This window comes from Microtus ochrogaster, unplaced genomic scaffold, assembly GCF_000317375.1.
Source record: "Microtus ochrogaster isolate Prairie Vole_2 unplaced genomic scaffold, MicOch1.0 UNK2, whole genome shotgun sequence".
Taxonomy (NCBI): domain Eukaryota; kingdom Metazoa; phylum Chordata; class Mammalia; order Rodentia; family Cricetidae; genus Microtus; species Microtus ochrogaster.
Window position 1 is genome coordinate 12,239,961 of NW_004949100.1, and position 204 is coordinate 12,240,164.

Genomic DNA, 204 nt, shown 5'->3' on the forward strand with positions numbered 1-204 from the left:
AGGGCAGCGAGGCCTCTTCTGTCTTCCCGCCCCGCACAGGGTAGCGAGACCTAGGCCGTTCCCGCCCCTCACGGGGCAGCGAGGCCTTCGTGCTTCCCGCCCCTCACACGGCAGCGAGGCCTTCGCGCTTCCCGCTCCTCACAGGGCAGCGAGGCCTTCGCGCTTCCCGCTCCTCACAGGGCAGCGAGGCCCGGGCTTTCCCGC